The following is a 15,144-nucleotide window of genomic DNA, read 5'->3' on the forward strand; positions in this document are numbered from 1 at the left end:
CACTGCATCCTGTATCAAAAGGTTGGCTGGACCCGTAAAGACCTGTAGATCTCTACATTACTCACTTTTTGTTTATAAGGCCCTACTTCATAAACTTCTGCCTTATCTAACTTTGCCTGTTGAAGTATGACACCTGAGTTGCCTAACCCATTCACAGGATTGGTTAACTCTTGAGGTTCCTAGGGTCTCCACTGAGATAGGTAAATCTGCTTTTAGTTTTATTGCACCGTATTGCTGGAACAAAATTTGAAGTACATTTCATCTTGATGTTCTGGTGCCGTTCAAGCAATTTAAAGTATTAGTTGGGGATTTATTTGTGGAGGAATGTAACTGTTTTTCTGCGTGATTTGTGATGTTTCATTTGTGCTTCCAATGCCTGTATTTTAATATTTTAATTTGTATATGTTTGGGTATAATGTGTATATTTATGTTGTATATACAGGGCACATTTGTAAAAGAGAATGTAATAAAAATAATCTCAATTTAATCCATTTCAAATTCAAGCTGTAACACAACACATTGTGGAAAAAGGTGTGTGAATATTTTCTGAAGGCATTGTATGTGTACATAACTACCTCAATGACCTCATACCCCTGCACATCGACTCAGTACTGGTACTCCCTGTATGTAGCAATGTTATTTTTTACTCGTTATTGTTAATCATTTTTTCACTGTGTATTTATTCCTCACTATTTATATTAAATTTTATTTTTTTAACTACCTTTTTGGAAAAGGACCTACAAGTAAGCATTTCACTGTTAGTCTACACCTGTTGTATTATGAAGCATGTAACAAATAAACATTTGATTCGTTATCAAGTAGCTCTGGGTCGGCAATCATTTTGTCCATCCCATTTGTCTTTATTTTCTACATTGACATTTTTTACTTACGTTTTGTACTCGTAATGTACTTGGTTCTGCAATGTTGAAAATCCAATAAAATGGTGTGGAGAAAAAACATTTTTTTCAATTTTCAACTTATTCCAGAAGAAATAGAGAATTATTTAAGAAAAGTGCAAGGGTACCAATATATTTGTTCTTAGGGTCACTGTCGTGTTGGAAGGTGAACCTTCGCCCCCAGTCTAAGGTCTTGAGCAGTCTGGAGTAGGTTATCATCAAGGATCTCTCTGTAATTTGCTACGTTCATCAATACCTCGATCCTGACTAGTCTCCCAGTCCCTGCCACTGAAAAACATCCCCACAGCATGATGCTGCCACCACCATGCTTCACCGTAGGGATGGTGCCAGATTTCCTCCAGACTTGGCATTCAGGCCAAAGAGTTTAATCTTGGTTTCATCAGACCAGAGAATCTTGTTTCTCATGGTCTGAGAGTCCTTTAGGTGCGTTATGGCAAACTCCAAGCGGGTAATCATGTGCCTTTTACTGAGGAATGGCTTCCGTCTGGCCACTCTACCATAAAGGCCTGATTGGTGGAGTGCTGCAGAGATGGTTGTCCTTCTTGAAAGTTCTCCCATCTCCACAGAGAAACTCTGGAGCTCTGTCAGAGTGACCATTGGGTTCTTGGTCACCTCCCTGACCAAGGCCCTTCTCCTCCGATTGCTTAGATTGTCTGGGCGGCCAGCTCTAGGAAGAGTCTTGGTGGTTCCAAACTTCTTCCATTTAAGAATGGTGGAGGCCACTATGTTCTTGGGGACCTGCAATTCTGCAGAAACGTTTTGGTACCCTTCCCCAGATCTGTGCCTCGACACAATCCTGTCTCAGAGTTCTACGGACAATTCCTTCAACCTCATGGCTTGGTTTTTGCTCTGACATGCACTGTCAATTGTGGGACCTTTCCAAATCATGTCCAATCAATTGAATTTACCCACAGGTGGACTCCAATCAAGTTGTAGAAACATCTCAAGGATGATCAATGGAAACAGGATGCACCTGAGCTCAATTTCGAGTCGCTTAACAAAGGGTCTGAATACTTATGTAAATAGGGTTTTTCTGTTTTTTTGCCAAAATGTCTAAAAACCTGTTTTCGCTTTGTTATTATGGGGTATTGTGTGTAGATTGATGAGGAAAACAATTTATTTAATCAATTTTAGAATAAGGCTGTAACATAACAAAATTTGGAAAAAGTCAAAGGGTCTGAATACTTTCAGAATGCACTGTACATGCAAGAAAGGTACTATCTGTACCTGTAACTAAAGCTACAATGGACATATCTAACAGGGTACCATTAAAGTGACAAGCGTTTGTACCTCTTTAAGTGCATTTCGCAACCTTTTTTTTTACGAGTGTAGTTTGAGCAGAATGATGGATTTAGCCTGCAGGGCTTCTCTTTCAGTCCTGAACCTTTCAGGGATGGATCAGTGAAGCTTGATAGAAAGGAATGAGGCCAAGGCCTTTCAAATTAGTCACAGGTGGAACTGAAAGGCCATCTAATCTACATCCACATAGTATTGTGTGTTTATAATTTACCACATAATTCATTAATCTATCCACTGTGTCAAACTACAGTATATGGTTATAGTCGATGGTGTTATATAAATACTTTATTTGTAACTTAATCCTCCCTCACCCATTTAGATTGTTTATGTTATTGTCAAAGGTGTTTAATTGCTTTTATTTATTTGACGTACAGTGTGGCAACTCAAGCAGGTTACTATTGATTTGTGTGAGCGATGAATCACTCATCTCAGTCTGTCGATGTATTCATCATCTTGTGAGAAAATAAAAGAGAAAAAAATAAAAAATAAAAGACCTCCATCCTACACTGTAAAAATATAAAGTCTCAAAACACCATGATTGTGTAATGAAAGCATGAAAAGTTGCATGGTGTCACGTCCTGACCAGTATAAGGGGTTATTTGTTATTGTAGTTTGGTCAGGACGTGGCAGGAGTGTGTTTGTTTAGAGTGTTTCGGGGTTTGTTGGGCTATGTTCTTGTTAGTCTATTTCTATGTTAGTTCTAGTATGTCTATTTCTATGTGGTTTTTGTTGAGTTGACCTTCAATTGGAAGCAGCTGCCCCTAGTTGCTTCTAATTGAAGGTCCTATTTAAGAGGGGTGTTTTTTCTATGGGATTTTGTGGGTAGTTGTTTCGTGTATAGCTGTATGCCTTACAGGACTGTTTGTTGTTTTTGTATATGTGTGTTTTGTTTTGGTTTTCCTTCTTTCTGCCAATAAAAAAGAAGATGAGTATACAGACTCCCGCTGCATTTTGATCCACTTTATACGACGGCCGTGACACAAGGGCTCAGGTCATCCGAGAGAGAGAGAGAAAGAAAGAGAGAAAGAAATAGAGAAATAGAGAAAAAGAGAGAAAGAGAGAGCATACTTAAATTCACACAGGACACCGGATAAGACAGGAGAAATACTCCAGATAGAACAAAGTGACCCTAGCCCCCTGACACATAAACTTCTGAATAGACTAAATGTTGATTGATGATAATGGCCTATGGAGAATATATTTTGTGGAAATCAACCTTTATACCCACTCAACTACACAGCCACACTTGAAGAAATTATTCTGCGGTGAATTAAAATTGACAAAAAAACATATACTTAATGAAAATGAATACAAGTCGTGAGGAGCCCGTGGTCTAACGATAACGCACCTAGCTTAGACAGGTCACCCCTCTCCCCACTGAAGACTGGGGTTAAATTCCTCGCTCCAATCTATCTGTTTCTGCCACCAATCTGTAATCACTCTGTCATTTCTTAACAGTAGCAATTAAGTGTCAAAATACCCCCAAAAATCTTATAAAATTGTATGGCAAAATTGGTAACTTTTTGGGCAAATCGACCAAATTCAAATCGAAATGTGTGTTACAGATCTGTCATTCTCATTGAAATCAAGTCTACGATGCGGTAGATCTGTTCTATAAGTGCTATTTCTATGCTTCCTGTTCTTAACCTATTAGGGCTACGGGGCAGTATTGACACGGCCGGATAAAAAACTTACCCGATTTAAACTGGTTACTACTCCTGCCCAGTAACTAGAATATGCATATAATTATTGGCTTTGGATAGAAAACACCCTAAAGTTTCTAAAACGGTTTGAATGGTGTCTGTGAGTAAAACAGAACTCAAATGGCAGGCCAAAACCTGAGAAGATTCCATGCAGGAAGTGGCCTGTCTGAGAAGTTGTGTTTCATCTTGGCTCTTTATATTGAAGACTGAGGATCTTTGCTCTAACGTGACACTTCCTACGGCTCCCATAGGCTCCCAGAGCCCGGGAAAAAGCTGAACGATATCGAGGCAGCCTCTGGCTGAAACACTTTATCGCGTTTGGCAAGTGGCTGATCAGAGTACTATGGGCTTAGGCGCGTGCCCGAGTCAACCGAATGCTTTATTTTCTTTCGTCTGTTTACCTAAACGCAGATTCCCGGTCGGAATATTATCGCTTTTTTATGAGAAAAATGGCATAAAAATTGATTTTAAACAGCGGTTGACATGCTTCGAAGTACGGTAATGGAATATTTAGAATTTTTTGTCACGAATTGCGCCATGCTCGTCACCCTTATTTACCCTTTCGGATAGTGTCTTGAACGCACGAACAAAACGCCGCTGTTTGGATATAACTATGGATTATTTTGAACCAAACCAACATTTGTTATTGAAGTAGAAGTCCTGGGAGTGCATTCTGACGAAGACAGCAAAGATAATAACATTTTTCTTATAGTAAATCTGACTTTGGTGAGTGCTAAACTTGCTGGGTGTCTAAATAGCTAGCCCTGTGATGCCGGGCTATCTACTGAGAATATTACAAAATGTGCTTTCACCGAAAAGCTATTTTAAAATCGGACATATCGAGTGCATAGAGGAGTTCTGTACCTATAATTCTTAAAATAATTGTTATGCTTTTTGTGAACGTTTATCGTGAGTAATTTAGTAAACCGGCAGTGTTCGGTGGGAATGCTAGTCACATGCTAGTCACATGCAAATGTAAAAAGCTGTTTTTTGATATAAATATGAACTTGATTGAAGAAAACATGCATGTATTGTATAACATAATGTCCTAGGGTTGTCATCTGATGAATATCATCAAAGGTTAGTGCTGCATTTAGCTGTGGTTTGGGTTTATGTGACATTATATTCTAGCTTGAAAAATGGGTGTCTGATTATTTCTGGCTGGGTACTCTGCTGACATAATCTAATGTTTTGCTTTCGTTGTAAAACATGTTTTGTTCAATCAAGTTCATATTTATATCAAAAACCAGCTTTTTTACATTAGCATGTGACGTTCAGAACTCGCATACCCCCCGCAAACATCCGGTGAATTTACTAAATTACTCACGATAAACGTTCACAAAAAACATAACAATTATTTTAAGAATTATAGATACAGAACTCCTCTATGCACTCGATATGTCCGATTTTAAAATAGCTTTTCGGTGAAAGCACATTTTGCAATATTCTCAGTAGATAGCCCAGCCATCACGGCTAGCCATTTAGACACCGACCAAGTTTAGCCCTGATCAAACTCCGATTTACTATTACAAAAGTTCCATTACCTTTGTTGTCTTCGTCAGAATGCACTCCCAGGACTGCTACTTCAATAACAAATGCTGGTTTGGTCCAAAATAATCCATCGTTATATCCAAATTGCGGCGTTTTGTTCGTGCGTTCCAAGACACTATCCGAAATGGTAAATCAGGGTCGCGAGCATGGCGCAATTCGTGACAAAAGATTTCTAAATATTCCATTACCGTACTTCGAAGCATGTCAACCGCTGTTTAAAATCCATTTTTATGCCATTTTTCTCGTAAAAAAGCGATAATATTCCGACCGGGAATCTCCGTTTAGCTAAACAGAGGAAAGAAAACAAAGCTTTCGGTCGACGCGGGCACGAGCCTGATTCTCACAGTACTGTAACCAGCCACTACCCAAACGCGCTACTTTGTTTCAGCCAGAGCCTGCAAAGCCACGATTCAGCATTTTGCCGCCTTCTGAGAGTCCATGTGAGCCGTAGAAAGTGTCACGTAAGAGCAGAGATCCCCTGTAATGGATAGAGATAATCAACAAGGCCAAGAAATGGTCAGACAGGGTACTTCCTGTACAGAATCTTCTCAGGTTTTGGCCTGCCAAATGAGTTCTGTTATACTCACAGACACCATTCAAACAGTTTTAGAAACTTTGGAGTGTTTTCTATCCAAAGCTAATAATTATATGCATATTCTAGTTTCTGGGCAGGAGTACTAATCAGATTAAATCGGGTACGTTTTTTATCCGTCCGTGAAAATACTGCCCCCTAGCCATAACAGGTTAACTAGAGTATTATTGTCTTAGAATTAAAGTGAACCAGTTTGCGGGTGGCCCTGATCTTGTCCACAGGTTTAGAAAATCAAAAGACGCATTGTGAAACTATTGTGTTAACCTGTTGGGTCTAGGGGGCAGCATTTGCACGTCTGGATAAAAAAAATGTACCCGATTTAATCTGGTTACTAATCCTACCCAGTAACTAGAATATGCATATACTTATTATATATGGATAGAAAACACTCTAAAGTTTCTAAAACTGTTTGAATGGTGTCTGTGAGTATAACAGAACTCATTTGGCAGGCAAAACCCTGAGACATTTTCTGACAGGAAGTGGATACCTGATGTGTTGTATTGACTTTAAACCTATCCCATTGAAAAACACAGGGGCTTAGGAATATTTTGGCACTTCCTATTGCTTCCACTAGATGTCACCAGCCTTTACAAAGTGTTTTGAGTCTTCTGGAGGGAGATCTGACCGAACAAGAGCCATGGAACGATGATGTCCCATTAGACACCTGGCGCGCGTGTTCATGTTGGGTACCCTCGTTCCAATACGTTATAAAAGAGTATGCATTCGTCCACCTTGAATATTATTCATGTTCTGGTTAAAAAGGCCCTAATGATTTATGCTATACAACGTTTGACATGTTTGAACGAACGGAAATATATTTTTTCCCCTCGTTCATGACGAGAAGTCCGGCTGGCTTACATCATGTGCTAACGAGACGGAGATTTTTGGACATAAATGATGAGCTTTTTTGAACAAAACTACATTCGTTATGGACCTGTGATACCTGGAAGTGACATCTGATGAAGAGAATCAAAGGTAATGGATTATTTACATAGTATTTTCGATTTTAGATCTCCCCAACATGACGTCTAGTCTGTATCGCAACGCGTATTTTTCTGGGCGCAGTGCTCAGATTATTGCAAAGTGTGATTTCCCAGTAAGGTTATTTTTAAATCTGGCAAGTTGATTGAGTTCAAGAGATGTAAATCTATAATTCTTTAAATGACAATATAATATTTTACCAATGTTTTCTAATTTTAATTATTTAATTTGTGACGCTGACTTGACTGCCGGTTATTGGAGGGAAACGATTTCCTCAACATCAATGCCATAGTAAAACGCTGTTTTTGGATATAAATATGAACTTGATAGAACTAAAAATGCATGCATTGTCTAACATAATGTCCTAGGAGTGTCATCTGATGGAGATTGTAAAAGGTTAGTGCATCATTTTAGCTGGTTTTATGGTTTTGGTGACCCTGTCTTTGACTTGACAAAACATTACACACAACTCTTGTAAATGTACTGTCCTAACATACTCTAAATGTATGCTTTCGCCGTAAAACCTTTTTGAAATCGTAAAACGTGGTTAGATTAAGGAGATGTTTATCTTTCAAATGGTGTAAAATAGTTGTATTTTTGAAAAATTTGAATTTTGACATTTATTTGGATTCAAATTTGCCGCTCTTGAAATGCACCTGCTGTTGATGGAGTGCACCACGGGTGGCACGCTAGCGTCCCACCTAGCCCCAAGAGGTTAAAATCTTTCTGACCATCTCCAAATGAAGAAAAGGACTTATGTACAGATCACTTTGGATTCAACCAGTCAAACAGTACCATAGTGTGAATTTGATTTGCTGAAAGGAGGAGACTCTCCTGTACTGTGTACAAACCAATCTCAGATGTATTACAAAGAGAACAGTAGGATCAGCAGAGAGGAGTGGAGGAACCACAGTTTCATTAACTCAGGACTCTCACCATGTCTGCGAAGAGAACATGACACAACACAGCAGATGGGCCACAAGCACAACATCATCACCACATTGTAGCAGTCAGAGGAAGAGAGAAAGCAGCGGAGTGGGGAAACACCCAGCCTCGCCGGTCCCATATATAGCCCTCGATAAAGAACACAATCTTATTGAAAATTAATCGAGGAAATCAATCACCTCAGCCAACAAGGCACAGCTAGCTACTGCCTCTCCTAAAAACGGAGGAACTTCCCAGGTATGAAAGTAAATTTAGCCAGACTAAGACAGATGCATCCCAACAGTATGATGAATTGCAGCCCTGGTGGACAGTTTTACTCAGTAACTTTTTCCTGTATGTCTGTCCTGAATGAGTCAGTCGTTATGACAGTGGAGAAACATAATCAAATTTACAGTCCACATACATCATACCTTATAGGACCTGTTTTTCATTCATGAGACTGGATAGTTTTGCCAAACTTGGAGCACTGTCACCTTTTCCATCGTATTACAAAATGAAAGGACACAAACTACTGGTGCAAATGTTGAGAAGTTCTAGCCTTTCTGAGCTTTGCTTAATGTCTGAATAGCCATGTCATACACATTTCGATTTCCTACAGGATTATGTTTTGGGGAGGCTGCGGTCTTGCTCGTTGTCGTTGTTATTTTATGTGTGGGAGACTTTAAAATGCACCATGTCACATGGATTTGGAGTTGCAAGGGATCAGTGAGTGAGTGTTCTCTCTATATCTGATTGGATCACAAGCATGAATCCTACCCGTTCAGACGGTCTGTACTGCTCGTCTAAGTCAAGATGGAAACTGAGGAGATTGTTGTGCATTAGTTCCTCCCTTACTCATGAACATCACAAAGAGACGACAGTCAAACGCTTCATGCCTCATTGATGTATTCTGGAGCGTTATATTATTCTGACCCCAATCACTGGGACATTTGATAGGAGTCATAGAGAATATCTATGGGGCGGATTGTACAGTCCCTCGAGCATTCACTGTCTCTTTCAGAAAGCTCTAATGTAAACACACACATATGCATACATGTAAGACTCCCATACAGATGCACACATGCACACACACATGCACCAACACATGGATGGACACATACAAACACTCATAGATGTGCACACACAGACACGCACACATGGATGAACACAAACACACATGTATGCGTGTATGCACACACACACACACCCACACACACTCTCCGTTTGAAGGGCCTGAAGCAGTTTGAAGACATGTATAAACCTCAGCTGAGAATGGTATCCTTAATGCAGTCCAAGTAAGGTGTCATGTGTGTCTATCCAGAAAACCGGGAACATTCCCAAAACATTAGCTAGGATTCCTATTACTTTCTAGTTAGGGTTTTTTTATAACATTAGGATGTTTTGATGAAAAAATGTTTTATTTTAATTTTTAGAAAATGTTATGTTCTCCTAACATTCACTAGAATGTTGTGCACAAATATTTGTAACAAACACCACAGAACAATCCCCCAAAATGGTCTCATTAGATTTCCAGGTAAATAACAGATGAAATGTGTTCTGGGAACATTCTTGCAACTTCAGGCAAATGTTTTATTCAAACATTGTATAATCATCAGCACAACTGCACAGTTTTGTGTTATGAGAACATTTGACGCAACCTAATGGATGTTCTGGGAACTTTCACAGAACCTATTTAGGTTTGCTGAGTAATTTCGACTGTGACATCCCCTTCAGTTTTAAATCGTCTGTAATGTCAGGCAGAACAAAGATGAATTCAAAGTTTCTCAAACTTCTACCAAAAACTCTAAAGAGGTTTGTAGCAACAGATTAAGTGATAATGCCCTCGAATCCAGTGTTTGGAGGATGTCAAAACATGGATTATCTTTTATGCAGATCAGCATCCAGAGTAATGCAGAGGTCCTGTACAGCCGTCAAGATTAATTGTCAGATCTAACAGCAGATCTCTTTGCTTCTTGGGACCTAGAACTAGCATCTCTGTTTTGTTTGAGTTTAAAGAAAACATTTGCTGCCATCCACTTCCTTATGTCTGAAACACAGGCTTCCAGGGTAGCAATATTGGGACATCACCATGTTTCATTGAAATGCACAGCTGTGTGTCATCCGCATAGCAGTGAAAGTTAACATTGTTTCCAAATTACATAATCAAGAGGTAGAATATATAGTGAAAATAATAGTGGTCCTAAAACGGAACCTTGAGGAACACTGAAATGTACGTGTCAGAGGACAAACCATCCACAGAGACGAACTGATATCTTTCCGACAGATAAGATCTGAACCAGGCAAGAACTTATCTGTGTAGACCAATTAGGGCTTCCAATCTCTCCAAAAAAATGTGGTGATTAATTTTGTCAAAAGGGCATGACAGGGGGTGTTTTTGGGTGGTTTTCTGTTTCTATGTTGTTTTTCTAGGTTTCTATTTCTATGTTGGGATGATCTCCAATTAGAGGCAGCCGGTTATCGTTGTCTCTAATTGGAGATCATATTTATGTAGGGGTTTTGCCATTTGGTTTTGTGGGTTGTTATTTTGAGTAGTGTGTTTTCTCTCTGTGTCACGGTTTGTTGTTTTGTTATTTCAAGTATTTGGTGTATTGCATTACGTTTCACGGATTAATAAAGATGTGGAACTACAAACACGCTGCGCCTTGGTCCAATCCTTTTGACAGCCGTGACACATGATACAGATGATACAGGTATACAGAATTGATATGGCAGGTGAAAACCTGAGGAAAAATGTTTCTTTTTTTTTGGAGGTCACAGGCCTTTTCAATGAAAGTCTATGGGTCTATATATAAAAATAGCTCCCATATTGCAGTACCTATGGCTTCCACTAGATGTCAAGTCTTTATACAGGGTTTCAGGCTTGTTTTTTGAAAAACTAACAAGTAATAGTAGTTTTTCCAAAGTGAGCTCAACAGGAAAGTAGACTTTTGGCGCGCGTGAATGAGGGCGTGCTCTTCGTTATTTTCCTTTCCTATTGAACATCGTTCTTTCCGTCTGAAATATTGTCATTTATTTACATTTATTTACATACATAGAAACATTGTTTGACTTGTTTGGATGAAGTTTACCGGTAGCTTTTAGGATTCCTTTGTTTGCATGTTGAAGGAGTGGATTACTGAAATCAATGGCGCCAACTAAACATACTTTTTTGGATATAAAGAAGGACTTTATCGAACAAACAAATAGTTATTGTGTAGCTGGGACCCTTGGGATTGTAAACAGAGGAAGATCTTCAAAGGTAAGTGATTTATTTAATCGCTATGTGATTTTGTGAAGCCTGTGCTGTTTGAAAAACTATTTTGATGTGGGGCGCTGCATGGTATGCTTTCACCGTAAAGACTTTTTGAAATATGATAACACAGTTGGATTACCAAGAAGTTAAGGTTTAAAATGATATAAGACACTTACTTGTATGTTCATGAATGTTTAATGTTACGATTTTGTAATTTGAATTTGGCGCCCTGCAATTTCACCGGATGTGATCTCGCTAGCGGAACGCCTAGCCCAAAGTTAATAATTAAGGATCTGCTTAATGTGGACAGATTTTGGGCAGAGATTTGGCTCTCACTTCGCCTCCCTGTCTTGTATGGTTCAGTCTACAAATGGGTTCCCAGCCAACAGCCAACCCTAAGGACATTCGATGACGTTACAATTTCAGGCCTTGAGTGAAACCTTATCCCACTCTAAGAACATTAAAACATGACGTTATCCTCATGACCATAAGAGGACATTCAGTACAGGTCCTGGTTTGGTTGTAGTATAACGTTATAATAAGGTATTTTGATGTTCATTCTGGAATGTTATGAAAAGGTTTCCATTTGGTCCATTTGGTTATCCATGGGACATTCAATGACCAGAAGGGAACTGGTCATGACGGTCAAGGGGATGGTCCCAAGGGAACGTTATCTGGGGGATATAAGGGCACAAGGCAAGACCCAAATGCAGACACAGGAGGCAGATGGTTGAGCTCCAATATTTATTATACCAAAAGGGGTAGGCAAAAGGCAGGTCGAGGACAGGTGAGAGTTCATAAACCAGGTCAGAGTCCAAACAGTACAAGGGGATAGGCAGGTTCGAGGTCAGAACAGGCAGGGGGATATGGCGACAGGCAAGGGTCAAAACCAGGAGGGTTAGGAAAAAACAGAGACTGGGAAAAATAGGAGCTAGGAGAAACACTCCTTGACTTGGCAAAACAAGACGAACTGCACAGAGAGACAAGAAACACAGGGATAAATACACCGGGGACCAATGGGGAAAACAGGAGACACCTGGAGGTGGGTAGAGACAATCACAAAGACAGGTGAAACAGATCAGGGCGTTTACAAGCAACCTTTGTGGAGCTCCCTGTAAGTTACCAGGACCTCACTGAGGACCATGTCAGGGCATTTGTAGGACGTTCTCAGGATGTTCATTTTATTAGTCATTTGGACATTGCGTGACGGTCTAAAGGGAACATTCTCTAGGGGAACTTTGTCTAGTTCCCTGTAAGTGACCAGGACGTCACTGAGGACCATGTCAGAACCATGTAAGGATATTTGTAGGATGTTCTCAGAACATTCATTTTACAAGTCATTAGCAAGTTGCGTGGTGGTCCCAAGATAATGTCCCTGCAAGCATAAATGAGTTGTTAGGACATATCCGGAATGTCATGAAATCGTCCTAAAATGGGGGGGATCATGACACAACATCCCAAGAATGTCCTAAAAACGTCCTCAGAGACAACCCCGGGACAAACCAGAAACTAGACAAAACCTCCAGGGGACCATGACACAACGTCCTTATCACTTTAGGCGACCATTTCGGGGCATTCTGGGTACGTCCTAACAACTCACCTTGGTTTGCAGGGTTATATCTATAAAAAACAATTCATATCAACTTGAGATTTCAGTAGTAGTTTGCAAAAAAAAAATGTTGAGCATGCATAAGAGCACACACACACTCTCCCTCATTTACACAGACTCATTGATTTACTGACTGACTGGGGTTGTGGTTGTGTAATGTGTGGTCAATTGTGTCATTTGAAACTCTATTACTGCTAAAGGTTTAGAGCTAGGATTCAGGAATGTGGTTTGGGGTGGCAGGTCCGTAACCGAAAGGTTGTTGGATAGAATCCCCGAGCTGGCAAGGTAAAAATCTGTCATTCTGCCTCTGAACAAGGCAGTTAACCCACTGTTCCCCGGTAGGCCATCAATGTAAATATGAATTTGTTCTTAACTTGCCTAGTTAAATAAAGATTAAATAAAATAAAAAATGGTATACAGCCAGCTACTACTGTAGCCTGAGACTTAATATACATTAAAATAAAAAGCTTCACTTCCTGGGGTTCAAACACATTAAAGCACTTACATTACATATAATTCAAAAGATAAAACATGACATCATATAACATTATTACACCACTACATATCTACAATACAGATTGCATAATAACACCATAAAATAATATTACAAGGTATGAGTGTGTAGAGCAGTGGAGGCTGCTGAGGGGAGGATGGCTCATCATAATGGCTGGAATGGAGTCAACCACGTGTTTGATACCATTCCATTTACTCCATTCCAGACATTATTATGAGCCTTCCACCCCTCAGCGACCTCCACTGGTGTAGAGTGCCTGTGCTAGTGTGTGTGTGTGTGTCTCTTCACAGTCCCCGTTGTTCCATAAGGTGTATTTTTATCTGTTTTTTTAAATCTGATTCTACTGCTTGCATCAGTTACCTGATGTGGAATAGAGTTACATTTAGCCATGGCGCTATGTAGTGCTATGCGCCTCCAATAGTCTGTTCTGGACTTGAGGATTGTGAAAAGCTAAATGCTAGTAGTTTAAACAGACATCTAGGTGCATTCAGCTTGTCAACACTTCTTACAAAAACAAGTAGTGATGAAGTCAATCTTTCCTCCACTTTGAGCCATGAGAGACATGCATTTCGTTACTGTTAGATACCAAAGTACTGCACTGTTCTGGGCCAATTTTCCTAAGTCGCTCTTTGGGGCACCTGACCACAAAACTAAACAGTAGTCAAGGTGTGACAAAACTAGGGCCTGTAGGACCTGTCTTGTTGATGGTGTTGTTAAGAAGGCAGAGCAACGCTTTATTATGGACAGACTTCTCCCCATCTTAGCTACTGTTGTATCATTACGTTTTGACCATAACTGTTTACAATCCAGGGTTACTCCAAGAAGTTTAGTCACCTCAACTTGCTCAATTTCCACATTATTCATTACAAGATTTAGTTGAGGTTTAGGGTTTAGTGAATGATTTGTCCCAATTAAAATGTTTTTAGTTTTTGAAATATTTAGGGCAAATTTATTCCTTGCCACCCATTCTGAAACTAACTGCATCTCAGTGCTAGAATCATCACTACAGACCTTGGTTCAATTCCAGGCTTTATCACAACCGGCCGTGATTGGGAGTCCCACACAATTGGCCCAACATCGTACGTGTTAAGGTGTGGCCGGGGTAGGCCGTCATTGTAATTAAGAATTTGTTCTTAACTGACTTGCCCAGTTAAATAAAGGTTAAATAAAATAAAAGTGTTGCAGTCATTTCAGTTGCTGTAGCAGTTGATGTGTATAGTTTTGAGTCATCTGCATACATAGACACACTGGCTTTACTCAAAGCCAGTGGCATGTCATTAGTAAAGATTGAAAAATGTAAGGAGCCTAGACAGCAGCACTGGTGAATTCCTGATTCTCCCTGGATTATATTGGAGAGGCTTCCATTAAAAAAACACACTCAGTGTTCTGTTAAACAGATAACTCTTTATCTGCTATATAGCAGAGGGTGTAATGCCATAACACATACATTTTTTCCTGCAGCAGAATATGATCGATAATGTCAAAAGCTGCACTTAAGTCTAACAAAACAGTCCCCACAATATTTGTTATTATCAATTCTCTCAGCCAATCATCAGTCATGTGTGTAAGTGCTGTGATTGTTGAATTTTTCCTTTCCAAAAGTTTACTAAGGGTTGGTAACAGGCTGATTGGTCGGCTATTTGAGCCAGTGAAGGGGGCTTCAGAATTACTTTTGCTTCCTTTCAGGCCTGAGGCCACACACTTTCTAGTAGGCCTAAATTATAGATATGGCAAATAGGAGTGGCAAATCGTCCGCTATTGTCCTCAGTAATTTTCCAACCAAGTTGTGACCCCGGTGGCT

The sequence above is a fragment of the Salmo salar genome, chromosome ssa02 (genome assembly GCF_905237065.1).
Source record: "Salmo salar chromosome ssa02, Ssal_v3.1, whole genome shotgun sequence".
NCBI lineage: Eukaryota > Metazoa > Chordata > Actinopteri > Salmoniformes > Salmonidae > Salmo > Salmo salar.